The sequence below is a fragment of the Tamandua tetradactyla genome, chromosome 17, assembly GCF_023851605.1.
Source record: "Tamandua tetradactyla isolate mTamTet1 chromosome 17, mTamTet1.pri, whole genome shotgun sequence".
Lineage (NCBI taxonomy): Eukaryota > Metazoa > Chordata > Mammalia > Pilosa > Myrmecophagidae > Tamandua > Tamandua tetradactyla.
Window position 1 is genome coordinate 39,338,166 of NC_135343.1, and position 27,892 is coordinate 39,366,057.

At 39.4% G+C, this 27,892-nt stretch overlaps 2 long non-coding RNA genes across 5 annotated transcripts; one reads left to right on the forward strand and one right to left on the reverse strand.

Moving 5' to 3' along the window:
- On the reverse strand, positions 1-6,524 carry LOC143660918 (uncharacterized). Of its 4 annotated transcripts, none has more exons than XR_013164322.1 (5): positions 6,338-6,524; positions 6,069-6,261; positions 4,072-4,508; positions 958-1,051; positions 1-331 (listed from the first exon to the last, which is right to left on the reverse strand). It is a non-coding gene; the product is annotated as an uncharacterized LOC143660918 (long non-coding RNA). The 4 variants fall into 4 exon arrangements; XR_013164325.1 differs by having other exon boundaries at positions 5-331; positions 4,072-4,160; positions 6,338-6,515; XR_013164323.1 differs by lacking the exon at positions 958-1,051 and having other exon boundaries at positions 3-331; positions 6,338-6,520.
- Positions 4,872-27,582, forward strand: LOC143660920 (uncharacterized). Its single transcript, XR_013164326.1, has 3 exons — positions 4,872-6,002; positions 20,969-21,051; positions 27,426-27,582. It is a non-coding gene; the product is annotated as an uncharacterized LOC143660920 (long non-coding RNA).
- Positions 27,583-27,892: the final 310 nt, after the last annotated feature.

Below are 27,892 nucleotides of genomic sequence, written 5' to 3' on the forward strand. Positions count from 1 at the left end.
TACACTTACACTAAAACATCATTCGTTGTTGACATGGAATTCAAATTTAATCTTGCAATCCTATCTACAAGGTATCCCATTTTGACTACGCCCAGGGCCCCACATGATCAAAGTTTGATTTACTGCCTGTGGGTTTGTCTTCCCCAGTCATTTTCTCATGACAACACCTCTGCTTTCCACATAGATGTCTTGCTTGAGTCTCCACTGTTTCCATATCTTGGCATGTGTTTCTTAAATTGCCAGTCTTTGCCTAGGCTTGCATCATGGCCTGAAATATTTAAATCACCAACTTTTGCTCTTTCTTGGCTCTTCCTGTGTTGCCAGGAGGATTCTGTTTTGGGAAAAAGGGTTGTAAATACAAATGCATTCAGGAGCCCCTGGGTAACGTAAGCGTTTGAAGTAGGGCAGGTAAGATCAATGGTCAGTAGTGGGACTTGTGGCCAACAGCAGAGTGCAGGCCCTTGCTAAAGCATTTCCCAAAGGTTTATAAACCACTAACCCGGCCAAACAAAGCAGATCCGCTCAGTTAGTGGCTGTCATCTCACATCTCCTGCTTTAGCACAAAGTGACTTCCCAACTTTTTCCCTTGCAACACTTCGGTCTTGCAAAATATTAAAATAAATTTGAGAAACATTGTGTATTGTATTCCCCTCTTGAAGACCATCAATGTAAGGCCCACTAGCTAGACCTAAGCTCCAAGAAGGCGAGAACCATGTCTGTTAAAGTCACAATTTCAATCCCTGAACCTAGCATATAAAAGGCTCTCCATAAATATTTGTTGAGTGACTATACGAAGAATCAAGAATTAGTTATTTTCTATCCTTACTCATTCATCATGAGAAACCAATATTTTAAATATAAACTTTGAATGATGTATTAGGATTCTATAGAGAAACAGAATTGACAGTCTTTATATGTGTATAAATATTATGAAATTTATTATAGGAATTGGCTCACATGACAGTAGGAATTGGAAGTCTGAATTCTGTAGGGCAGGCTACTTGTTGTAAACTCCAGTGAAGTTTTTGATGAATTCCCCAGGAGAGGCTGACTGGCCAAGTAGAAATAAGAATTCAACTGATTAGATGAGACTTCTCCCATTGCTGAAGGCAATCCCCTTTGTTGACTGTAGATGTAATCAGCTTTAGATATAATCAACTGACTAATGATTTACATCCATAAGATGTCCTTATTAACAGTTAGGCAGTGCTTTCTTGACCAAACACCTGGATGCCATAACCCAGCCAAGTTGACACATGTACTTAACTATCACAGATGAAAACCAAGCTACACACAAGTGGTAAAGATTTTTGTGGTGAGAAATTAATTGAATTTAACATATGATATCTAAACTTTGAACCAGGGCCTTGAAAGCTACATCTGGCCCTGGGATGTATTTTATTTCACCAACACAGTGTTATAGAAAAACAGTAATTTTTTATGCTTGGGACAGATAAGAACTGATAGCCCACCAGCATCCCCACCACTCCCTATTGCCTCCTCCCAAACACAAAGTGTGACAATGTGCAAAAGTATTGCCAACCAGAGAATTCACCCAAGCCTGTGGTGTCCAAGGATTTGGGGTTGGGGTGGACAGCTTAATCATACACTGTCCACATGGTTGGCTTTTAGCATCAGCACCTCCCAGAGGTTGGGCTAATACCATTAGTCTCCAGTTCCCCTGGAGGTCAGAACTGATACAATGCGGCCCAAAGCCGTGGTCATAAATCACTTTGTTAAACTGTTCAGTGGCTGAAGCCCTCAAGCAAACAAAGGCCCTCCTATCAGGCAAGACATTCCAGGCACCTAGAGATCATATCTCAGTAGCAGAGAGCAAAGGCCAGATTTCTCTTTGGGTAAGGTTAGTTCTTGACTACACAATAATAGTACTTACTTGTAGAGCTAATAAAAGGATCAAATGATATTACCAATGTAAATGGCTTAGCACATAGCTAGCACATAGCCAACGTCCAGCAAATATTATTTATATAATAATAATTTCTGTATTATTGTTGTTTCACAAGTATATGAACTGGTTCTAGAGTTTATGGAATGTACTTCAAGGGTCTCAGAAATCAAAATCTGGAGCCATGGGCTACATATAACGTACCCTGGAAAGTCAACAAGATGACCCCTATGACCTCTGCCTCCTGGCATTCCTACCCTTGTGTAGCCCCTCTCACTTTGAATCAGGGCTGGTCTGTGTGACCAATAGATTATAGCTGAAGTGATGGTGTGTGGTTTCCAAGCCTAGCTAGGTTCAAAAAAAAAGGAACCGCTGTTTATGTCTTCATCTCTCAGATTGCTTCTTCTGGAGGAAGTCAGCTGCCATGTTGTGAAGATATCCGTGCCACTCCATGGAATAACCTATGTGGGGAAGAATCGAGGCCTTCCACAACAGCCAGCAGCAACTTGCCACCAGGTGAGGTAATTACCCTAGAAATAGACCCTCTAGTCCCAGCCAGGACTTTAGTGACTGCAGCCAGGCCTGACATCTGATACAGCCTCAAGAGGGACCCTGAGCCAGAGTCATTCTGCAAAGCCATATCTGAATTAATGACTCACAGAAATTGTGCAGTATGCCAAGAAAAATAATTGTTGTCTTAAGCCACTAGATTTTGGGGTAATTTGGTTTGCACAATAATTAATACAAAAGGGATTTGATGCTACTGACATTTCAGATATAGTATGTTCAAGAGAGGTTCTTTACTGAATTACAATGAACAATGACATAAAATAGTTTTAAATCCATTATTGACAAGTAGTTCATAGACCTTGTCACCTTTATCACTACCCTAGAGGGTCCTGAGGTGCAGTTGACTTGTAGGAGCAGCCCTATGGTGCTGACATCAACTCCTCAAGCCTGTACTTAGAAAATGGAGAGGACATGAAGGGCCTCCAAGAATGGCAAGAAAAGAATGTCACTGAACAACAAAGGAGTCAGGTGGTCAAGAAATACCATTGAGCACCACTGCTTGCAAAGGGGCATTGTGGACACAAAGAGCAACGACTTATACCCATGGTTCTTAGAGTCCAGTGAGGGACAGAATAAACATTTGAGAAGTGGATTAAAAATTCATGGTATTTCGTCTGTGACCAGTCCACAGCTGCCGTGCTGTGTTCCATTCTCCTGGTGACATCCTCTGAGGCTCAATGACATGAAAGAGGATATCCAGAAGAGAGTAACCTGGATGTGCTCTCTCAAGGAATAGGGGAGTTGCACATGGAGGAGGAAAGACCAAGTAAGGTGAAAATGCTTGCCTTCAAATATCTAAGAGTGTTGTGAAGAAGATGGATGAAGCTGCTCTAAATTGCTCTTGACTAAAGAACAAAGACCAGTGGGTGAACTTACAAGAACAACAGATCACAGCTCAAAAATTAGCTTTTCATTAAAGCTTGCCCAACATGAGGGAGAGAGCCATCCTCAATGACAGGTCGCAGCAGTGGGTGACAGCCATGTTCAGTGATGTTGTAGATGAGTTTCCTATATAGTGTAAAAGATTGGGTCGGCTATCTCTGAGTTTTCTCATAACTAACTCCAGGATTTGAAAAGGCTAAGGCTGAAAATGGTAAATGGGAGGATAAAATCTCTGTGTCACATGGCATAGTGGGAAAAGCACGGGCTTCAGAGTCAGACAGAAAGGCTTTTACTCCTGGATCTACCATGAAAAGCTGTGTGAATCCAGGAAATCTGCTTAACTGCCCAGTCCTTAGTTCCCTTAGCTGTAAAATGAGGTATAATCCCATCTGCTTCATGAGCTTATTATGAAAAGCAGAAATAGACAGAACATGTAAATCACGTGGTACTTTTAAGGAATTCACTCAATGATAGCTGTTAATGTGCCGTCATAAGATTTATTGGGCTTGAAACAGCAAAGATCTTTTTGTTAGGCCATCCTTGAGGCAGTATGAGGAGAGCCAAAACTTCTAAAACTTTAAAAAAGGGGTGCTTCCTGCATTCTTGCCTCAATCCACCCACTGTACCACATTTGAAAAGATTTGCCATGTCTTCCTTTGTGTGTGCACTGTCTGGCATACCCAATTTACCAGCACCACAGGATTTCAACATACCTGATAAGCACTGCCACCAGCACTTCCTCTTCCACTGGCCCCAGACTCAAAACGTGTAAGCAGTTAGATCCTTCTCCATAAGTTGCAAGCTATTTTGCAAGACGATGGGAGGTGAGGAGAGGTAAGCAGTGGTCTAACTCCACTGGCATTCAGCTAGCTGATTGCATGGAGGTTGGCCCACCTCAATCAGAACAATGGCTTGAGACAGACAACCAGAACCAGTGGGCAACTTTCTCCAGCCTACAAACTGCTACCAGATACTTCTTACTTGAACAGGATTCCAGTGATATCTTTCTCCTATCCAAAAACAGTCAGTGGCTTTGTGGACTCCCTCCTGAATTTGCTACACGTTCCTTCCATTAGGATTGAAATACTTGCACACCGTAATTTTGCCCAAACTTTCCAGCTTTCTTTTCAAGGGTTCTTCAACTCATTCTCTGCAATTTAGGTAAATTGAATGACTTGTTGCTATTTCAGTTTACTACACACTCCTTAGCTTTCAGACCCTGCTATTTCCATTCTTTTACTTTTTAATTTCAGTGTATAAATGGTATATGAATGGCTTAAAGAGTAATCAATTTAACAACTGTGTACCCACCATGGACATAAAAATAAACACCCTCTGAGCGTCTCTTTCCAATTTTATCTTCCACCTTCTCAAAGGAAACTATACTCTTTTGTTTTCTTCATTTCCTTTTTTACTTTTGATAGCTATCCCACCTATTTTTGTATTCCTGCATGGGCACATGCACACACATATTAGCATAAACCCAGCTGCGTAAAGAAAAGGGCAGTATCACCACTCTCTGATGGAGGGTCCCAGATGAAGATAAGCGGGATAGAGTCTCTGGGTCATGGCCCAGTTTGAGTGTCCCTGTTATTATTACTATTATATCCTTCCTTCTTCACAGCATTCTTCTGAAGCACAAAGGATTTTACTGGATATGTCAACCACCATGTAAATGTAACATACTATGAGCTCTCAGTATTTGTAAGGACTCATCTGGGTCTTCCCAGAAGAGTCCTGCAGAGCATCTTTCACAAAGCAGGTGTCTCAGAAATGTTTGTTGAATTGAATATAACATCTCAATATTTAGGGAGATACTATATATGAAGGTACAAATGCACACAGTTGTGTGTGTGGTTTGGTGATTGGAGAGGTTAGTATATTCCTTCTGTTCCAGAATATTGGCAGAAAACAATTTTCTTCTGGCAATGTAACCTGCTTCCTTCTAAAGCCCCTGCAACCATATATTTTTGGCTCAAGTGCTGTAGTACTCCAGAGCCAGAGAAAGCAAAGCAGGGTTTGGTGTCATCATATCATGTGCAGTCAGGTTGTTTTAGAAGCTTTATAAGCCTTGAAAGCATTAAAGACCATTGGCAACTTTGAAAAATACCCTGCTGAATACAATATCAATCTCTTTCTAGCTCATCTCTACCTTCCGTGTATGTGTGTGTGTGTGTTAATGTTTAGTATTTATGTTTACCTTTTACTAGGGCTATTTACATGAACCTAGGAGCTTTGCTGCTAGGGAATGCATCAGCTCTTGCTGCTTTCCCTTCACCTGAGTCTTAGTCTCAGTTTATGAAATTATAGTCAGTTACCATGGAGACAACTGTGATGTCACAAACAGTGTACTATAACTTCAGGTGGTTAATAAACCAAAGAAGCAGATGGACTTCTAAGCAACAAAGATCCTATTATCATGTAAATGTTCTTAGTAACCAAAAGCATACAAGGAGGGACGTGAAAAGACTCTGGAATATCAGTCTCCAATATGTTGCTCAATCTAATCCTTCTCAAAGCTTTCCACATAGTATCTTTTGGGTGTCTTGGTAATACAATAAAACAGAAGAGGAAAGGTCATCAAATGCTCTTAGCAGAATCCAAACACTTCTGGTTCACTTTCTGATTAGAAAGGATCTGAATAGTGAGTTTGAAAAGTATCTAAACCTCTTGAGTTGTTCAATTTTAACCCCTGGTTTTGCTCACTTACCTTTTTCTTCTCCCAGTAGTGACTTAAACTGGTGCTTCTCAAACTTCAATGTACATGGGAGTCACCTGGAGGTGTTGTCAACACTCCAGATACAGAGTCACAGGCTTGGGTGGGGCAGGCTCCTGCATTTCCAACAAGCTTCCAGGAGATGCAGTGGTGCTGCTATTCCTTGGACCACATTGAGTGGTGAGACCTTAGAAGCCAGAATCCCAATTATCCTTAGGTCAAAATAAGGATCTTATGACTAAAAATGTTCCAGAAATACTTACCCTCTGTTTACCAATAATAGGATTGTGGTTCCTAAATTCTAACTTCACGTTTTAACTTTTCTGGAATTGGCATATGACAATCATGTCAAAAACTTTTACAGCCACTAAGCAGAAGAGTAAGTTGCAACATATGGGTGGTTGTCATAGTTATGTGTGAAGTTAGAGGTTTGTAGGACTTGTTCATCCAGTTGTCACCTGGTAACAGCATTGGTAGCAGCACATGGGGAACAAACTTTAACTTCCATTTGCTCATTAATAGTTTCAAAAAGCACTGATCCTCAACCTTGCTTGCACATTGAATTCATCTGGGAAACTTAAAAAAAAAAAATCAACGCTTTCATCCCATACCCAGAGCTTCTGGTGCAGCTGTCCAGGAAGCAGCCTCCCAATGCCCAGAGAATTCTAACACGCAGCAAATTTGGAGAATCATCGTGTTAAAATAGCTTCACTGAAAATAACAATTGTTGGAAATTGTTGGTGGGAATGTAAAATGCTGTAGCTGCTGTGAGAACAGTTTGGCAATCCCTCCAAAAGATAAATATAGAATTTCCATATGACCTGGCAATCCCATTTCTAGGTATATACCCCAAAGAATTGAAAGACAGGCCTCAAACAGAAATTTGCACGCTGATATTCGTGACGTTATTCACAATTGCCGAAAGGTGGAAACAACCCAAGCATCCATCAGTTGATGAATGGGTAAACAAAATGTGGTATACACATAAAATGGAATATTATTCAACCGTAAAAAGAAATAATGCTTTGCTTCATGTGATGACATGGATAACCTTGAAGACATCATGTTGAATGAAATAAACCAGACACAAAAAGAGAAATATTGTACAGTCTCATTGATATGGAATAATCAGAATAAGAAAATACATAGACCCAGAAACTGAAGTATAAGTTACCAGGGGCCAGAGTGCCCCTGGGAATGGGGAGTTAATACCTCATTGGTATAGAGGTTTTTTTTTGGGGGGGGGGTGACATTTTGGTAATAGATGGTGGTGATAGTGGTGATAGTAGCATAACATTGTGAATGTAATTAAAACCACCAGATTGTCTATTTGGTGAATGAGGTTAAAAGAGGGAAATTTTAGGTTGCATATATGTTCCTGGAATAAATTTAAAAAAAAAAAAACCCATAGGACTATATAACACAGCGAACTCTAATATAAACTATGGACTATAGTTAATACTATAATTATAATTATGCTGTATCTTCAATTGTAACAAACCCACCCTACTAATGCAAACTGCTAATAATAGGGAAAACAGTGTGGGGCAGGTGGGTAGGGGATTATATAAGAGCACTGTATTTTCTGCCTGGTTTTTTTCTGTAAACCTACAACTTCTCTGATAAAATAAATACAGAAATGAAAACCTAAAAACAATATCTTCACAACGACCAAGCCATGACAGAACGCAGAGGCAACACGTTATAGTGTCCACATCGGGCAATGTCAAAGAGAGAAAGTGCCGTATCTCTTAGAGAGGTGGCACTTCTCAGCGCTCAGAGAGGTTGGCCAACTGTTCTGTGTGCAGAGCAGGAGTCTCAGCCAGGTGAGCACCTGACTGATTTCAAGAGATTCGTTTCTGCATCCATTGAAATAGCAAGTTTATGAAAATAGAAATTGCAGATGAAATCCTGATTTCATTCAGAATGCCACAAAACCATGTAAACCCTGAAGAGGCAAAGGGTGGGCTACAGCCATGAGCATGGATTATATGAACCATATGTTGTGATACTGAGCATGGCTACATATGCCCAAGAGTGAGTCCAAATGTCTTTCGTTCCTAAAGTGAGGAAAGCTTGGACTCAAATTTTGTGGTCATTAATAAGAAGTTATTTACAATTATAGAAATTTGTATATAATTCTTCTTCATAAAATTGCATACCCTTAATCAAGCATTTACTTTTTTAAAACATTTTTTATTGTGAAATAGAACAGCACACAGAAAAGTGACAAATTTTAAGTTCAGTTTAACAAGTAGTTATAGAGCAAATTTCAAAACATAGTATGGGTTACAGTTTCACAATTTCAGGTATTTCCTTCTGGTTGTTTTTATGGACTAGAAACTAAAAATATCTGTATAATGATTCAGTAGTCATAATCATTTGTTAAATCTTATCTTCTCTGTTACAACTCCTCCCTCTCATTAGCTCATTCTCTCAATCTTCAGGGATATTTGGTCAATGACCATTGTAGCTTCTTCATGTTGAAAAAGGGTGTCATCATTATGAGGTAGGGGAATGCAACTGGTTAATGTTCTGGGAGTGTCTGGTACCTCTACATTTCAGGGCTTATTTAGCATAGGAACAATCTGGAGATTTTAAGCTTCTGAAACATAAACTTAATAAGTGAAACTTTTATAGAGATTTAGATAGAGCCCTCAGTTTTCTTTAGGGTTTTCGGGAATACTGTTGGTTGGGGCTTGGCATACCGTGGCAATTTGTAACATCTGGAGAAGCTTGCATAAGAGTAACCTCCAGAATGATCTCTCTGAAGTCTTCTAGCCACTGAAACCTGATTTTGTTACATTTCTTTTCCTCTTTTTGGTCAAGAAGGCATTCTCAATACCATGATGCCAGGGCCAAGCTCATCTCTGAAATTCATGTCTCACACAGTGGGGAGGGTAATGGTTTATTTGCAGAGTTTGGTTTAGAGAGAGAGAAGGGATACATTGGAACAATAGAAGAGAAGTCTTTTGTTGAGAGACTCTTAGGTGTTTTTATAAGTGGACTTAGCTTCATCATTACATAAATAGGTTTCACAAGGGTCAACCTTGAGAGTGAGTGCTTGGCCTTTTAAATAAGGAGTCCACAATGTTTGAGAGAATATCAGGAATTTCCCAGATGGGGAAATTTAATAGTTCCATACTTTTTTCTCAAGTCCCTCAAGGGGCTTTGTCAGTAATTTTTTATTATGTGTCCAAAATACTCTGGAATGCATCATGGTATTACATTAAGCTATACCAAATTACCAGATCTCATTCCCTAGTCTAGGCTCCGTGTATTTAGATTGTTAAAGTAAATTGGCCAGACAGGTTAAGTTAATGTGCTACAGAAAATTTAAATTTTGGACAAAATAAACATCTCTTCCTTTGGTCTCAAACAGAAGTTGAAGTTTTAAAGTAGAGACAATATCATCCTTTACCCTGTATTCTGATTACCTTAGACCTGACCAGATCAACTTCATTCATCTCTCTAACTGAAATCTTATTTCTTTTTCATTTTCTCTAACAGTTGGAATAATGTTGACTTTCAGAGCTGCAGAACTCTAACTCTGTGTTTTAGGTGTCACAGGACACATAGATCCAGGGAACTACCAAATTATACACAAAAAGCACAGCATCTCAGAATTTAGAAATAACACTAAAACTCAGGAAGAAATGTGGCTACTGTAAGAGCTTACAATCAAGGTTCTAATTTACTTATAAGCATTTTCTAAATGAGACCATAAAGTATTTGTGCTTTTGTTTCTGGCTTATTTGCTCAACACAATGTCCTCATGTCTCTTTCACCTCACTGCACATCTCATAACCTCGCTCCTCTCTGTAGCCACACAATTTTCCATCATGTGTATGCATCACAGATTGCCCTTATGTTCATCAGTTGATGGCCACTTTGGCCACCTCCATCCATTGGCTATCATGAATAATGCCACCATAAACATCAGTATGCAAGTGTCTATTTGTGTCCCTGTTTTCAGTTTTCCCCAGTCTGTCCCTGTAACAGGATTGCCTCACCCTATGGCAACCCTATATTTAGCCTCCTGTGAATCCATTACATTACCTTCCAGAGGGACTGCACCATTCTAGTTCCCCACCAACACTGAATTGGTATAGCTCTCTCTCCACATCTTCTCTAGCACTTGTATCCCTCTGCTTATTTGTTTGTTTATTTGTTTTTTGTTGAGATAAATTCACATACCATATATTCTATCCAAAGTATACAATCAATGTTTCAAAGAAATCCTCAACTCGTTGTACAATGATCCTCACTCTCAATTTTATAAATTTTCATTGTTCCAAAGAAAAAAATAACAGATATACACAGCCACACAAAAAAGAAAATCCAAAACACACCATTTCCCTTATTGCCCCAATGATTTACCCTTAAAGTTGATGTGGTACTAGTAAGATACTGCTGTTGAAAACATTCCATTGCATGTAACAGGTAATTTCCCCCATCTGCCACTCTATTATTAACTCTTTGTATAAGCGTCATACATTTGAAGTTCATGCAAGAACTTATTAATATTTGTAGTATTACTCAGTGAGGTACATGACTTTAGACAACCTTTCAATCATATTCACCTTCAATAGGCACCTATAATCCCAGTAATGAACTACTATCACCTCTATTTGTTCCCAAATATTTAAGATCAACCTCATTAACAAATCTGCTCCTTCTTCTTTAGCTTCTTTTTATATCTAGGTCCCCTTATTCTATATTTTAAGATTCTAAGTTTACAATTTTCTTATACTTCCTAACTCTAAACCTTATTATGAAGCCATAGTGGTCAAAACAGCATGGTAGTGGTTTATACAAGTGAAATAATGCAGTATTTATCTTTTTGTGTCTGGATTATTTCACTCACCATTTTGTCTTCAAGGTCCATCCATGTTGTTGCATGCTTTGGGACCTCATTCCTTCTTATTGCTGCGTAATATTCCAATGTATTATATATCAAATTTTGTTTATCCACTCATCTGTTGATAGGCACTTGGATTGTTTCCATCTTTTCACAACTTTGATGATGCCGCTATGAACATTGATGTGCAATGTCTGTTCATGTCACTACTGGCAGATCATCTGGGTACATACCAAATAGTGGGATTGCCAGGTCATAGGGAAACTCAATATTTAATTTTCTGAGGAATTGCCAAACTGTCTTCCACATTTTTGCGTTACTATTTTATATTACCTTCAGCAGTGAATAGGTATTCCATTTTCTCCACATACTCCCCAACATTTGTGGTTTTCTGATTAATAGTGGCCATTCTTATATGTGTGAGATGATATCCTATTGTGGTTTTGATTTGCATTTCCCTAATACCTAATGAAGTTGAACATCTGCTCATGTGCTTTTTAGCTATTTGAATTCCCTTTTTGGAGAGATGTCTATTAATATCTTTTGCCAATTTTTATAATTGGGTTGTTTCCCCTTTTGTTGTTGAATTGTAGGGTTTGTTTATATATACCTTGTCGGATATATGGTTTCCAAATATTTTCCCTCACTATGTTGTCTATCTCTTCATCTTTTTGACATAGCCTTTGAAGCACAGAAGTGTTCAATCTTGATGAGTTCCCATTTGTCTTTATTTTTTGTTGCTTGTGCTTTGGGTATAAGTTCTATGAAGCTTCCTCTTCCTATTACTAGGTCTTGAAGCTGTTTCCCTTTATTTTCTTCTAGGAGTTTTATAGTACTGACTCTTATATTTAGGTCTTTGATCCACTTTGAGTTAATTTTTGTAGAGTGTATGAGGTCGGGGTCCTCTTTCATTACTTTGGATATCGATATCCAGTTCTTCCAGCCCCATATATTAAAGAGAGTATTCTCTCCCAGTTCAGTGGATTTAGGGGCCTTGTCAAAAATAAAAATCAATTGACCATTGATTTGGGGGTCTATTTCTGAACTCTCAATTTGATTCCATTGATCAATATGTCTATCTTTGTGCCAGTACCATGCTGTTTTGACAACTGTGGCTTTATGATAAGCTTTAATATTATACTCAAGAAGTGTAAGTCCTCTCAATTTTTTCTTCTTTTTTAGGATATTTTTGACTGTTCAAGGTCCTTTTCCCTTCAAAATATATTCACTAAATAGCTTTTCCAAGTCTGCAAAGTAAGTTGTTGGTATTTTGATTGGTATTTTGTTGTATCTGTAGACCAATTTGGGTAGAATTGACATCTTAATGATATTTAGCCTTCTTATCCATGAACAAAGAATGCCTTTCCACCTATTTAGGTCTCTTTGATTTCTTCTAGTAATTTTTGTAGTTATCTGTGTATAGGTCCTTTACATCCTTGGTTAAGTTTATTCCTAGATACTTGATTCTTTTAGTTGCTATTGTGAATGGAATATTTTTCTTAATTGCTTCCTTGGCTAGGCCATCACTGGTGTATAGAAACATTACTGATTTTTGCACATTAACCTTGTATCCCACTACTTTGCTCAATTTATCGTTTAGTTCAAGTACCTTGTCATAGATTTCTCAAGATTTTCCAAGTATAGGATCATGTCATCCGCAAATAATGAAAGTTTTACTTCTTCCTTTCTGATTTGGGTGCCTTTTATTTCTTTTTCTTGCCTAATTGCTCCAGCTAGAAGTTCTAGCACAATGTTGAATAATCATGGTGACAGTGGGCATACTAATCTCATTTCCAATCTTATGGAGAAAGCTGTCAATCTCTCACTGCTGAGTATGTAGGTTTTTCATATATGTCTTTTAAAATATTGAGGAAGTTTCCTTTGACTCTTACATTTTGAGAGTAAAATGTAAGAGTCCTTACATTCAGAAAAGGATGCTGAATTTTGTCGAGTCAAGCATTTGCTTTTTATTAAACAATGGTGTACCTTTCCACTGCAGACATCTTAGCTTTGAGGACAAAACAATAACAAATATATAGCATACCACCAACCAAACTAGTAATTTTACTTAAGGCATTTCATTTGATTTTCATGATATCCTGCTCTATAAGTAACACCCCCATTTTATGGAAGCAAAAATTGGGACTCTGGGGATCCATTTACATTTCCTGTAAAACCCCCAGAAGCAACCATGAAGAAAATGTGTTTATGGATGCCTGGGACTCTATTAGCTGATGGCCAGGAAATCAGTGCAGCCCTGGTGGTGGAATGAGGTGAATGGTTAGATTAATGTTTTGCAGACCATGTTCTTCCAAACCCTACAATTTGGAGGAGGTCCTAGGGATACAGGGTGTGGAAGCAGAGAACAGGCGTATTTGTAGGTAGAGGGAGGACGGCTTGCTTGCAAACAAGTGCCAGCCACTGATTTGAACTATTACAGTCAGAAAGCTATCCATATTCAAAAATCTTCAGGGTTTTTTTTCCTCCAAAATCCAGGGTAATTTGTGCCTGGCATGTTTTAACACTTCAATTATTTTGAAAATGACCTTTCAAACTGTATCTGGGGTAATATTAATTACTCTTTTAAAAAAACCTTAGAGGTTATTGATACAAGAAGAACTCAAGCTGAGTTCAAAGTGGAATGCTTTTTGCAAGCAAATCTATGTAGAATCCTAAACTGACAGAAAACATAAACCCACCTAAGTTGGAACACTTTGCTAGATTTCCCCCTTACCTCCTAACCCCACGCAAGGCAGAGAATGGGGCCTCTGTCCAAAACCACAGGCCTCCTCTCCCAAGTCCAGCCGGGCTCCTGAGGGTTTGAAGTGGATGCACTACTACTTCTTCGGGAAGCAAACGTAACCATCCAACTGCTCAACATTTAACAAAAAGGGTGATATCTCTTTTAACAAAAGGGTCCTTTTCCCCCAAGAAGAATGCTTTGTAAGTCAGCTGATGACAAGGTTGCAGCTGCTGCTTATGGGACTGTCTGAGCATGGAACTGTCTGAGCCCAGCTTTTCTGACTCTGTGACAGTCTTTGAGTCGCTTGTATCCTTTGTAGGACAGCCAAGAAAGGTACATCATAGCCAGGTGCTCCAGTGACATAATGCTCAAACCTGGAGGCCCTGACCTTAACAACCATGACTGATTTCTTAAGATGGGTCAATTTTTGAGTTTCTATGTAACAGACATGGCAGACCCTTGAATACCTCCTGGCTACTGAGTCAGTCTGAACCTGTGCTGCAGTTGCTCTTCTAATCATTGACTATTGGATGTATTAGGAGGAAATACAGTGACTAGTTTTTGCATCTCATTCTCCACCTGCACATACCCTTGGAAGGGGGAAGAGTTCTGGGGAAATGAAATGAACTTGTTTGCGGGATAAGCTGTAGGAGGAGAGGGTATTGGAGAGATTCCCCAAAGAGGAGAGCAATTAGGTTGGCAGGTTTGATCATTGAGACCCACAGTCAACTCCTCCCCCTGACTATGACACAAGGATGAGCTGGATGGACCTCAAAGGGTAACTGATGCATAGAGATTCTATGTGCGGTTGGAACATAGATGCAGGCTTTTCCAGCTGCAGCAAAGACCTCTGCCAGAAGATGCTGTGAATGCAATGCCCCATATCCCCCAGCCCACCTCTGGTTTACCTGTAGCCACCCTGGACAGTTCACATAAACACTAACAACTTCCCACCTAACTGTCTGACCTTACCAAAGACCAACTTTCCTTGTGCTCCACTTCTCATCCCCTTTCACCTTCTCAGAGACATCAATTCTCCAATTAATCATCAATCTCTCCCTCACTGTTGGATTATCCCTATTGACATAAAAAAAAATCACTTCATACCATTTCTTTTTAAAAAACAACAAAAACAAAATTCCCTTTTACATCAAAACTTTCCAAAAGCCCTTTCTGAAATCACTTTTTCTTTTCTTTCTTCAGACTATTCGGACACCCCTAGGACAACCCTAAAATGGGTCATCATGATTTAAATTGTGCTGATAATCATTTGTCTGCCCTCAATTTACTGTACTTTTAACAGGTTTTTTTTTTTTTTTTTTTTTTTTTACAGAATGACTCACACCCTCTTTTGTGAAACCATCTCTTCTCTGGATTTCCCCAGTTCCACGTTTACTCAGCTTCCTTCTGTCTCACTGATCTATGCTGCCTGTTCCTCCCAAATTCCAAACCTCTATTAAAATACTTCTATATTTCACACCTGTCTGTCTATGAGCATCAACCAGTTGCCTCCCCCTCCCCCATAATGTCGACCGTTTTCAACATAAAGAAGTTAGAATTGTCATTGACCAAATATCCCTAAAGATTGGGAAAAGAATCAAAGGAGAAGGAGTTGTAATAGAGAAGATAGGATTTAACAAATGAGTTTGATTACCGGATCATTATATTGATATTTCTTTTTAGTTTCCAGTGTCTTAGAGCAACTAGAAGGAAATACTGAAATCATAGAACTGTAACCCATACCATGCTTTGAAATTTGTTAAAAATGTAATAAGAATTTTGTTGTTTTTTGTATATATGTTATATTTCACTATAAAATGTTAAAAAAATTGTTTTGGCTGTATTAGTTTCTTTGCTTTTCCATATAAATTTTAGAAATCTCTTGTTAATATCTACAAAAATGCTTGCTGGGATTTTAGTTGAGAATGCATTTAATCTTTAGATCATTTGGTGAGATTGATATTTTAACAATATTGAGTCTTTCAATTCATGAACGTGGTATATATCTCCATTTATTTATGTCTTCTTTGATTTTCCTCTCAATGTTTTCTAGTTTTCAGGATTCAAATCTTGTACATATTTTGTCAGATTTATACATCAGTATTTTATGTTTTTCAATGCTATTGTAAATAGTACCTAAAAATTTTTCAGTTTCCAATTGTTCATTGAAACACATACAATAGATTTTTGTGTATTGATCTTGTAACCTGTGATCTTGCTGAACTTACTTTAGTTCTAGCAGCTATTGTTGCAGAAAGTTTGTAGTGTTTTTTTTTTTTTAGGTGCGTGGTCCAGGCATTGAACCTGGGTCTCCCACGTGGAAGGCAAGCAGTAGATTTTTATGTAGACAGTTATGTCATCTAAAAATAGAAGCAATTTTATTTATTCCTTTCCAATCTATATCCCTCATTTCTTTTTCCAGTCTTGTTGAAATGGTTAAGACACCCCCCCCATGTTGTTGAGTAGGAGTCATATCAGAAAATATACTTGTATTATTACAGATTTTAAGGGGAACACATTCATTATGATGTTAGCTGCAGGTTTTCAGTAGATGTCTTTATCAGAATGAGGATAATCCATTTAATTCCTAGTTTCCTGAAAATTTTTACTATGAATAGATGTTGAATTTTGTCAAATGTTTTTCTGTAACATTTAGAGGATCATATGAGTTTTCTTCATTAGGCTATTGATATAATGAATTATAATAATTTATTTTTGAACATTAAATGAACCCTACTGAGGTAGTTTTAAAAGTGTCATCAAATTTCTTTTATGCTCCTTCCTTAAAGAGAAGGAGCTAATGCTACTATATTTGATTATGGATTTGATAGCGACTTGTTTCTAATGAAAATAATATGTCAGAAGTGATGAAATGTCATTTGCAATTTTAGGTGATAAAAAGACTATGGTTTCTTTCTTGTGTGCTCTGCTGCATTCTCTGTCTTTGCCTCAGTGTCTCTCTGTTTCTGTCTCCCTCTCCCTCTCTCTGATTATTCACGCTGAATGAAATCATGTTATAAGCTACCCCCATGGAGATGCCCATGTATTGTCAAACCAAAGCCTTCTTCCAACAGCCCTGTGAGTGAGCTTGGAAGTAAACCTCCTGCCCCAGCGAAGACTTTGGTATCTGCAGCCCCAGTCTAAAGCTCGATGGCAACCTGGAAAGATTCTGAGTTAGAATCACTAAATTATGTCACTTCTGAATTCTTGACTCTTTAGAAACTGTGTGAGAAAAACTCGTTATTTAAGCCAATCTGTTGTGGGGTATTTGTCATAGCAGCTCAGTGAAACTAAGACAGAGGGATAGAGGGTAGGGGAGGTGGTAGCTAAGGAGTACAGGGTTTCTTTTTGAGGTGATGAAAGTTTTCTGAAATTCATTGTTGTGATGATTGCACATATTTGTGACTACACTAAAAACCACTGCATTGTGTACTTTAAATGGGTCAATCGTTTAATATGTGATTTATATCTCAATGAAGCTGTTATTAAAAAGAATATTCTCCCCCATTATCCCTCCTTCTGGGACTACAGATAGATATGTAAGGAATTGGTTATAATATCTTATCATGCATATTTTTCTAATAAGAAAATTAATAAAAATTTAACACTCTCATCTAATTCATGGTCCATATTCATTTTCCTAAGCTGTTTGCAAAATGTCCTTTATAGAATTCTTCCAAACCAGGGTCCAATCACAGTTCACGAATCGTATTTGGTGATTATTGTGTCTTTAGACTCTTTTAATAAAAAACAATCCTCTCTCTCCTTTTATTGGTTTTTATGATATTGTCAATTTTTGAGTAATCCAGTTTATCTGTCAATGGGAGATAATCTATTATGTTTCTAATTTTAATGTTTATTTACTTCATTTCCATAAATTCTATTTTGTTCTCTCTTTTCAAATAGTATGGTTATTTTTTTAATTCTTGCTCTTTGCTCATTTTTCAATTCCATTTTTAATTTGTTTAAATATTTTGTATACAGTTATTTCATATTCCATATTTAGAAATTCCAACATTTGAAGGTCTCAGAAGACAATATTTATTTGCTATTCTGGTGACTCTTACAGTAGTAGCTTGCTTCCTCTAGAATCTGGTCAATTTTAATTGAGAGCTCTTATTTCACTGAAATAGAATCCCAAGGGACCTGCATAGAAGGTACATTCCTCTATGAAAATTTGTCCTTTTTGCAGGAGCCAAGGGAACAGATATAGGGTCACTTTAATTTCTCGATTTGAAGTTTACTTAGTAAGCATGGTGGTATAAATTTGAACTCAGGCTATATTCTTTTCTCCAACTGGACCTGCAGTTGACAGATACAGCTATGCACTGAGCCTGCCATTCCAGCCTTGCCCCATCGCTTATGCTTTTACTGAGGGCTGGGGTCCTTCTAACCTTCTCCCATCTTGAGTGGGCCCAATCTAGTCCCCTATCCCCGTCATGGGACCTTTAATCCCCCAAACTCTAGATTTCTAAATAGCATTTGCCCCAAGGCAGACACAGCTTCCACATTAGTTCACCACTCCAGTTTCAGTTCACTGGGCATCTTTTCACCCATGTGGATTTACCTCACTTTCATGCAGTTTCAGCTATGCATCACAAAATATGTTGTAATTGATTCTGGCTAGGGGATATGCAGCAGCAGGAGGATTTTCAGAGGAGCGAGTCTGACACACTGCTGGGAGAAAATCTCCCACCTAACTCTATGACCTCATCTCCCTCCATTCTCCTCTTCTTCACGCTGCTCCAACCACACTGGCTTTCTTTCTATCACTCAGTCTTACAAAGCTCAAGCTGTCTCAGAGACTTTTCACCTGTTATTTCCTTAAAAGGCTCTTTCCCTCAGCTCTTCCTTGGTTGCTCTTTATCACAACTCAGGCCTCAGCTCAAATGGCTCATCCTTGGACATCTCTTGGATCACTCTCAGTTACTTTGTCTCATATTAGTTTAATAGAACGTGCTAGAACCTAAAATGATTTTGTTTTTCTGTTTATGTTTTTTTTTCCATAGAACACAAGTCACTTGAGGAAAAGCATGGAGCATGCATAGGCACTTCAAAAGTATTTGTTGACTGGTAGGGTTTTTTATCTTCTGCTAGATACCTTGCTATTGTCTCTTTTAGGCTGGTAACCAGGGCTATTTTCCTGGCTGGGATAGTCAGTCTACCAGAGCCAAGTCACCACAGACATGCTTTTCTGTTTCCTAAGGAACGAATGCCCAGCCTCTGTGTGTGTGTGCGCGCGCGCTTACATAGAAATGTGTTGTAATAAATGTGTAAGAAATACGTCTAGTTGCACAACCCACACCCACAATGCCTTGATTCATCAAACAAACAAAAACTGTGATTTAATCTCTGTCTTGGAACCCTAGGGAAACCTCAGGGAGGAGATGCAGTGGAAAGACCTATTTCTTGAATGCATAGTTCAATGCATTAGTCAGCTTTTTAGAGCTCTGCAGCTATGGCTACAAAAGACTCCCAAATTTCTCCCTATGTCTAAGTCTTTCTGGCTGCAGGCAAGAGGTTAGCTCACTTAAGGAAATGTCTTTGAAATTTACCATTTGATTTTTGATTATGAGTGAAGAAATGGTTATTATTTCACTGAAAGCACTAAATGTTTTTGTATGTACAATCTGACTCCAGTGATCTCATGATCAGAGGCATTTAAGCATCCAGGAATTTTGAGTCAGGAAAGATGCATGAGTCATGTCTTACACAAGAGTGATATTAAAAATATGTACCACCCATCATGGGGTGGACACCAGCCATGGCACAGGAGAAGGGAGCCTCCTGCAGCTCCAGGTAGAGTGGTGGGAGGCTTCGGGGCTCCAAGGCAGCAGCTATTCAACAATCAAGGTGAATGTATTTCCATAGTTTCATAATCAGCATGACTTGGGCAAAGATAACCTGGTCTGTGCTTTCAGAGTCCTTAAAAATCACCTAGTCAAGAGGTTTTCATATTTATTCTTAAAGTGGGGGAATAAACTCAGTTTATTTATAAACTATTCTTAGATTTTTTCAAACAATGTCTCTCAGTCCCTTCCCCATACATTAAGATTGGTTTCATCCATGCATGGCCATCAATTTTAGAGAGCTTAGCTGTTTACACCTCCTTCTCAGAAGTCCATCATATGCTTTCAGAAACCTCTTAAAAATGACTGACCATGTAGAATTATCCCTGCAGAGAATCCCCCATCTATTAAATGAAAAGATATAACCTCTTTTTTGTATTTTCCCCTTATGGAAGAACATAAGGCACAGTTAATCCAGAAGTCTCGTTTTGGCCATAAGTTTTAGTTTAACCTTTTCTTTCTTCAAATCCTTTACTAGAACTATGGCATAGATTCATGTGAGTCACTCGTCCTCTCTCTCTTCCTTTCTCCTGACCATCTGGGATGGAGGCTGCTGTGCATCTGGAAAGAGCTAGTTCCTAGCAATAGGTAATATACAGTAGGTGCTCAAAAATGTTTGTTGAGCCCAAAGCATAAGTGGGCAGGGAAAGGGTAGCCAAGAGGAAATGAAAGACAGTAGATGCTCTTAATAATTCACAACCTGGATAATCAGACCCAATGCTCAGTGTGTCGACAAATTCATCCAGTCTTTCAACTGAAAGCAGGAACATAGTAGGTTTCTTATCCAAATTTGAAGTCCCAATACTTTCCTTAAGGGTCCTCTGTAGATCTTCCCCAAAACACATTTTAGCATTCCAATGAGCGTTTTTCCCCAAATTCAACCAATATGGCAAATTGTTTAACAACCCTATCAAATGGAAATAGAAATATGTTTCTTATCATTTAACAGGAACTTCAGTTTTTTAAAAAAGTTACTTTTTCATGTGGTCATCATGAATGAAGGAGCAGTTTTTAGCAGGAAAGAAATAATAGAAATAATGTGTTTGCAGTAAGACAAACAGCAGGTCAAATTTTGGAGGGTATGTTAAGGAAAGGGCAGTAAGATAAAAATGTTTTACCAATGAGATTTCTTTAGCTTCCAGAAATAGAGAAAGTAGTTTACATACTCCTGCACATCTGTAGACTTGCAAAATGCGCCTTGTCTAATTCTTAGGTAGTACTGTTTATGCTGTTGGTATGAGGAAGACGGATGCTGTTTTAATATTTATGCCACTAACAAACTCCTCCCACCCCAAACTCTGCTTGTAATACTGAATCAGAACAAGCACTAGAATTTTAAGGAGTCATCAAATTTTGAGTCAGAAAGGACATTAGGTATCAATTGCTATTGGGGTAGAGGTCTCTTCTCTAGCTTCACTGGAAAATGCTTTTTATTTTCTAGGAATATTAATATGAGGGTGAGTGGAAGGAAAAAAAATCCTATTTGAGACTTCATGATTCTCTGCTTGAACCCACTGGACACAGGTATTTAGATCCAAACGCGCTTCTGGCTTTTCATAAATCAGTTCCGCATGAGAAAAGGGCCTCCTCCCAGAGGGAAAGTAGCTCCCAGGATCTTCCCACATTGTTTTCTTTTTTGTCTTTTTGTTCAAGATTTCAAATACTGTAGCAATTTTGAATTCACATTGCATTTCTCCTCCCCTCAGGATGTCTTTATTGTTTTCTATCTTCAATTACCTGGGCACATTTATCTGTCATTAGCTCTCAGGAAGGCCCTTTGCTCCATACCTTTCCTGCTAAGATCCTTTGCCCTTGGCCTGGAGTTTCTGTGACAGCAAACCCCAATCACTCGGCCACTGTTTCTGTGTCCCCTCCCAAAGGTGAAGACCTCCTCCTGGTGGTCTTCCCGGTTCCCCATCTCCTTGATGATCCCACACATGGCCCTTGACCCCTCTAAATGTAGAATGATACACGGGCAAGGCTGTGACTCTATACACAAAGGACTTGGCTCACTCTTTGAGTTTTTCTGTGATTTCATATGCTGTAGATAGAGCTCGGTTGTTGTTTTTTTTAAAATACTTTTTGTCAAAAAGAAAACAGGCTGACCTTTAATGCATTGACCAGTTCATTTCACTTTTGAATCAAACAGTTATCTATTACAATATAATAAGGACGGGATTACCTATTTGTAAAGAATTGTGTGTAAACTGAAGGGTTGTCTTTGGGTATGAATAAAGAGTTGTGGTGCTCAGCCTCTGTGACCAAGTAGCTTCCACTCAACACTCACCAGCTTCAGGCTACTTTGGACCCCAGGGGGACCATACACTCTGCCTCGTTTTCATGGCTTGAATTCTGTGTTCTCACAGTTTTGAGGGCCACACATTTCTTCAGAGTTCCTCTCCCATCCACGTTCCCTTTTTCCCTGTGGGCTCCTGTTACCGTTTTATCTGGGAACAACTTTAAAGCAGATGAGGACAGCAGCAGGGCAACTGGGAATTTGTTTTCCTTTTCTTTCTTTCACTTGACTCTCCTTTTAGGTTTTCTGTACCCTTTGTCTCCACCTTCTCTTCTCTCTCAACTTCTCCTTCTATTCAACATTGAAAACTCTGTAGTATAGTTAAAGCCTATGGTGGGTGGGGGGACTGGGAGGGAGGTAGGGAACCGTGCAGATGGGTCAGCCGGGGCCACACAGCCCTCAGGGCCTCCACTCAGAGGTCATCTCCCAGTGCGGACACACACGCAGCCACAGAGGTACACCCAAAAGGCCAAGGGAAGGCATTCTCGTAGCCACCTGCCCAGAGCACACTATGCATTAATTTAAAGCAAATCCCTAATTATCTCGTAAAGAGCATAGTTTAATTTGTTAAATACAAATGTACAAAATATATTGTCATGGTCAGGTTCATATGTTATTTTGGTCAGGTGGTCATGCCTATTTGTCTGGCTGGGTAAGTGCTGGCCTGTCTGTTGCTATGAGGACATTTCATAGAATTAAATCATGATCACGTCAGCTTCATCCACAGCTGATTTCATTTGTAATCAGCCAAGGGGAGTGTCTTCTGAAAGGAGTGATGCTTAATCTAATTACTGGAAGGCTTTTAAAGAACATTCCAAAGAGACAGGCTCTCTTCCTGCTTTCACCAGCAAGTCTCACCTGTGGAGTTCATCCAGACCTTCCATTGGAGTCATCAGCTTCACAGCCTGCCCTACGGGTTTTGTACTGTATGTTCCCACAGTTACATGAGACAATTTTATAAATTTTATATCTATGGATATTTCCTGCTGATTCTCTTTCTCTAGAAAACCCTAGCTAATACATATACCAAAATGTTTTGAACCTTATTTTGACATTTCTTCCTTTTTTTAGTATAGTCCAAGTCACCCCTCCAGAAAACTGCAAGGTAAGGGGAGAAAAGACAATAAAAAAAAAAAGACATGGGCATGGACTGGCCCTCTTTCCATCCTTGGGGGGCCCTGATTCTGGAGTAAAGAGGGACACAGTGGTTCCGGGGACATAGGACCCCTCCCAGCTCTACCGTCCACTAGCCTGATAATCCCACTCGCTGGGCCTCACCACACTCAGGTGGGGTGATGGGGTGAAGATACTATCTCCTCAGAGGCTGCAACTTCCCACAATCTGATGGACCTTTTGAAGAGATGTGTTTAAAGTTAGGGATTCATACTCCAGATTTTTGTGGAGAAAGAAAAAAGAAACCAATTATTTTTCACTGCCTTGGCTGGAGACCCTTAAAGAGGAAGTATACCTCAAAATTCACTCGAAGCAGCCAGGTTTAGTGATATGATTAATCAGACTACCATGAGGGAAGCCAAGCAAAGAATTAAGAACTTAACTGATTTCTCCAGCAGAGGCCTGGAAGACTTGGTCTTTTGTTAAGCACTGACTATATCAGGGATTAAAATGAGTTGGAGAGGTTGATGAAAGCAGGTTTCTCATGACAGATGCAGGTGAGGCTAGCAGGGGAGTTTGCCTACAGGAAGGAGGCAGAAGGAGATTCTTGGAGAGGCAGACACCATAGCCACAAATACTCCTTTAAAAGCAATCTTTAGATAATGGAAAACGCATTTGAGTGCATGTAGACAATAAAAGCCCAGAATAGGCCCTTTTCTTGTTCAGTATGTGGAGTGACAGCTGAGGCTTGTTGTCCATTGAGAGACCAGATGCCTTCAGAGACCAAAGCTAGCTGTGAAATCCAGGACTGTGGCTTGCTTTGTCCATGATATCAGTACTAATAGTTAATGATTTCATTTCCCCTTCAGGGGATTCCAATTCTACACCCTTTATTCATTGAACCAATAGTGGACTTCACCATTTTAACAAGGTAACAAGGCCTTCTAATTATTTACGTGAGTTTGGGTCCTGGCTGTGACAAAGTGAGCAGGGGCAGGTGTACGGATGCAACAGCAGATGGGATTGGATTTAAAATCCAAACTTTTGTGCAGCTTATTCCGGTAGCATTTATATTGATGTTCTCCTAAATTTGATTATCCATCCAGAAATCAGAAAATCAGGACAAAATTTTTTATAAAGTGGAAAATTTAATACCTGAGGAAGATTGACTGATGTATCACTGTATCTTTGGGATCTCACTAAGGAGAGTGTCTCACTTGTTGGAAGGTAGCAACCGAACCAGAAAATATTCTGTGTTCCCTTTAAGGATGATGATTTAAGCATTCACCCCTACTCCATGTCTCAGCTTAGTGCAGACAGAAGAAATAAATTATATTTATATGTTTTATTTATCCAGCCACTTTACCTACTTTATTCCTCAAAGTAACTCTATAAGCCGCATATTGTTATCCTCTCCATCTGGCAGGTGAGAAGATTGAAGATTCCTCGTACAGTTAGTCAGGGGCAGAGCCAGGACATAGTTTCCATCCTGACTATAGAACCCTCCCTCCAGAAAGATTCAACTTCCCCATTTGGAGAATTTCTGATATTCTCACAAGCACAGGGGACAACTAGATCAATGGGCTGAGCCCTCGATCTTGGGGTTCGCCCCTATGAAAGTTATTCCTGCAAAGGACAGGCTAATCCTACATAATATTATGTGAAAGAGTCACCCAGAGAATCTCTTTTGTTGCTCAGATGTGGCCTCTCTCTCTAAGCCAACTGAACAGGTGAACTCACTGCCCTCCCCACTATATAGGACATGACTCTCAGGGGTGGTGCATGAGCTGGGACTCAGCATCAAGGGATCAAGAAAGCCTTCTTGACCAAAAGGGGGACGAGAGTAATGAGGTAAAATAAAGTTTCAGTGGCTAAGAGGTTTCAAACAGAGTTGAAAGCTTCTCCTGGAGGTTATTCTCATACATTATATAGCTATCCGTTTTTGTTCTAGTAGCCTTGATTCTTGAAGACAACTGTATAAAGATATAACTTTTATAATGTGACTGTGCGGTTGTCAAACTTTTGTGTCTGATGCTCCTTTTATCTAGGGTATGGACAGATGAGTAAAAAAAATGGATAAAAATAAAGAAATTATAGGGGATTAAGGGGTAAATAGATTGGGTAGATTGATATACTAGTGGTCAGTGAGAGGGAGGGGTAAGAAGTATGCGATATATGAATTCTTTCTTTTTTCTTTTTATTTCTTTTTCTGGAGTGATGTAGCGGTTCTAAAAAAATGATCATGGTGATGAATATACAACTATGTGATGCTATTGTGAGCCACTGATTATACAGCATATATGGACTATATGTGTGTAATGATTTGTCAATAAAAAATACTTTTTAAAAAAAAAGAACCCTCCTTCCAACCATCACATAATTCACCTCCATCTGTGGACTCTGGGGTTCCTCTAGAGAAAAAACATGGGAAATGAGAACAAGAATTCGGTTACCAGTCCACCTGAAATCTCAGCTCTAAGACACCTAAGAAGGCAATAAAGGGGCTCATTTGTCACTTGTGCTTGTGACTTGGTTTTCCAGAAATGCAGACCAGAACATTAGTCACCTTGTGTAGCACAATCAGTCACCAAACCGGCACTATCAGATCAAGTAACAGCCTTGAGCATTAGAAGAGCATCTTGTTCCCATCCATCTAGGTTCGGTTGGTATTGTGGGAAAGGCTTCCAGTGGATGGTTAGAAGGAATTCTTCTGTAGAGGGGTGGTAAGGGGAGCTAACAAAGAATGTGGAATCTCCACCTTCAGGTCTTTGTAAGTGGGGACAGACAGCATCTGTTTGGGTTGGGATGTGAAAGAAAGAGTCAGGCATTCAAGTTTCCTTCCTGTTCTAGAATTTCCTATCAAGAGCCTCCCATTGTCTTCTGATACTCTTTAGTAAAGTTTTACTCTTCCTCACCACCTCTACAAAGAGACACCAGTGGCTGTATGCAGCTACCTCATTCATTGTGACATTTCCTTGGCTACCCAACATGGGTGCACGTTTTGACATCACAGAGATTATAACCTAGAGGAGGGGAAGGGCCATTTCTTAAATTATGTTATAATAATTTTTCCCCTGATGCTTCCCATTCATTGATTTAACAAATATTTATCAAATGTCAGCTTGTATTAGGACTGGATTTATTAAAAAGAGTAAAATTTAGCCCTGGTCCTTAGTGAGCTCACAGCTCAGACACACAAACAAAAAGTGGGATGTGCTATGATAAACATTGTGTATTCAGAATACTCTGGGGAAATGCGTACTTTGTGTTACACAGAGAACAGATACTCAATAAATATTTGTTGAATGAATGAGATATATGCTTGCAGAAGAGTAGCAGAAGATGTGTTTATTAGGGATTATTTTGGCATAAAGTGTCCATTTTGGGTAGAAGACAAAAGGCTGCATGCTCATAACCTACCCATCCCGAGTCTTATAAAATCCTGTAATTTTAAGGTTCTGAGAGGCTTTAAATCATGCAATTAAACCCTCTCATTTATACCATGAGGAACACTGAGATGCAGCGAGGTTGTCTCGCCTCAGTTCACCACCTTATCACAACAGAAGCTGCGTTTTCTCCTTCCTCACCAGTCCTCCCCTCCCGACCAGCTAACCCCAAGGACCACAGGCCACTGCGGCAGCCTTAATAACCCCAGTTCCCGCCTTGATTGAGCTTTTCCTAATCACAGCACAGCCCTCATGGAAGGAAATTTCCAAAAAGCTGCCTGAGGCTGCTGATCAACAATTCATTTTTAGCATTTCTTTTTAAATCGCTCTAAGTCGTTGCACCTGGGTCACAGTGACAGCTGAATAAGGGGCTGAGCGGAATGCGGCAGGCCCAGGTTGGGGAGCCCCTCTGCCATGTATATGCATGAGCTTGTCATTTGCATGAAGTGAAAAAGCGCCGCTCCCATTAATCACCGCATTCATCTTAATAATTAGTGGCAATAATGTTGAAGAGCGGTGGTCTCCACATCGATCTCCGAGCCACCATGGGCTATTTCTGCGGCAGATGAATGATCATCCAGAGTGACACCTTGATGTCTTTGGATCGACCACGCCAGGCCGGCATGCTTTACAGCCTGGCAGCTGGTCAGGAAGCGAGGGATGATGTGTGGGGCTAACGCGGTCCCTCTAACAAGGCCAGTAAAAAGGAGTGATGTGACACCTGGGAGGGGGCTGGAGAAAAAAGTCCCTGACCACTTTAAGGGGCCCTCTCTTCGCCATATGCATAGTAAACTAGCCGTAACTGCAAAGCGAGAGGCTATTTGTCATAAAGATTATGACTCGATGGTTAAAGCACTTGAAAGGCTACCACTTGCTCTCAGACCTTCTCCATAAAAGATTGGCTTGGGGTCTGTAATTTGCCAATACTTCTGGGTCAAGAGAAAGCCGTTTCAGATCAGAAATGTAATTGAATGTTTTAAGGCCTGTGGTACAGTGCCAGAAAGGATGGAAGTATTAATAATTTTCATGGGTTTCTTTTTAAGGCCCTATCAGGTAAAAAAACAGAAGCCACAAAGGAATCCACTTGAAGATTTGAAGAGAAACTACAAAGGACTTCATTAATACAAAAGGGAAGATTAGTCAGAGAACAAAAGAATAAAGAAGGAGGCAGCAAATGGAAAGGGGAAGGAATTATAATGATGTCAGACCAGGAAACTGGTGAGTCAAAACCAGTGAGGAATTAAAACAAAGACTCCTCAACTTTTTAGATCCACGAGATCATCCTGGATATTTCCGCTCTGTGAGGAGATGAAGAGAAAGTGTGAGTGGCAGGGAAGTTCAGGTTTGAAATGTAAATGTTTTTAAAATGCAACAACAGTTAAATTTCTCCTGGAGCCTGGCTTACCAGAGGGCCATGAGCACAGCATTGACACTGATGTGGGGAATTGGATAATACTTACTCTTTCAGTTTCTCAGCATATGTTCACCAATAAATAGTCTGCTTTTGTGA